The sequence below is a fragment of the Myotis brandtii genome, unplaced genomic scaffold (genome assembly GCF_000412655.1).
Source record: "Myotis brandtii unplaced genomic scaffold, ASM41265v1 scaffold517, whole genome shotgun sequence".
In the NCBI taxonomy this organism is placed as follows: Eukaryota; Metazoa; Chordata; class Mammalia; order Chiroptera; family Vespertilionidae; genus Myotis; species Myotis brandtii.
In genome coordinates, this window is record NW_005369706.1 from 1107475 (window position 1) to 1108636 (window position 1162).

Below are 1162 nucleotides of genomic sequence, written 5' to 3' on the forward strand. Positions count from 1 at the left end.
GGCCATCTTGTGGCAGCCATCTTTTGACCACATGGAGGCAGCCATCTTGTGCGAGGGTGTGATGGTCAATTTGCATATTACCTCTTTATTATATAGGATTGTTAGGGAAAAGGTAGTAATTATAATTCAGATCTCTCAGTTCTTTTTCAAGATTTTGAAGAAAGATTTGTCATGTGGAAACTCAAAAGCTTTTTGATCCTTGGTGAGTCCTCAATTTTAATTCTCTGCCCCACCCCCATATGTTCTCATATTAGGACCACCAAATCTCTATGCTATGGTGGTAGGTTGGGTTTCTTATTTTTGCTTAGTCTTAACTTCCCCAAAGAAACACTATTGTGCTATACAACATATTCTCTATACTCACCAGGGATCCAATGTACTTGTTATTTATTCCCCTGGAATGGGATTTTTACATCTGTGATAAAATGCAGGGATTTTCCCATCTTAGGTGTATTTTTAAGTAGAATGTCTTATGCTGTTGCAAAAGAAAACAGCATTAACATGCCTTCTGTAGATGTGTTAAATGGGGTAAGGTATGTTTCTAATTTGTTACAAAGGGAAGAGTTAACTTTTTTTTTAAATATATTTTATTGATTTTTTACAGAGAGGAAGGGAGAGGAATAGAGAGTTAGAAACATCGATGAGAGAGAAACATCGATCAGCTGCCTCTTGCACACCCCACACTGGGGATGTGCCTGCAACCAAGGTACATGCCCTTGACTGGAATCGAACCTGGGACCTTTCAGTCCGCAGGCCGACGCTCTATCCACTGAGCCAAACCAGTCAGGGCAAGAATTAACTTTTAAAGAATCCTTATTTAATATTCTGAACCTGAAGTTTTGCCAGATGAGAAATTTAAATGCAGCACAATTTTCTTCCTAAGGCTGGTATATAGAAGAAACAGATTATCTATCTGCTTCCCCTACAGAATTACAAGTTGGTTGGTTGAACATATGCCAACATTCTTTATAACTTACATAACTCCAGCTGTACATATTTTGTATCTCCCAATTTATACTTTTTAGGGGTATTGAAGCTAATATAGTCAGAGAGATATAGATTTCATTAATTCTTTTAAATTTTTACTTATTCGTTTGAGAGAGAGAGAGAGAGAGAGAGATTTGTTGTTCCACATTTTTATGCATTCATTGGTTGCTTCTTA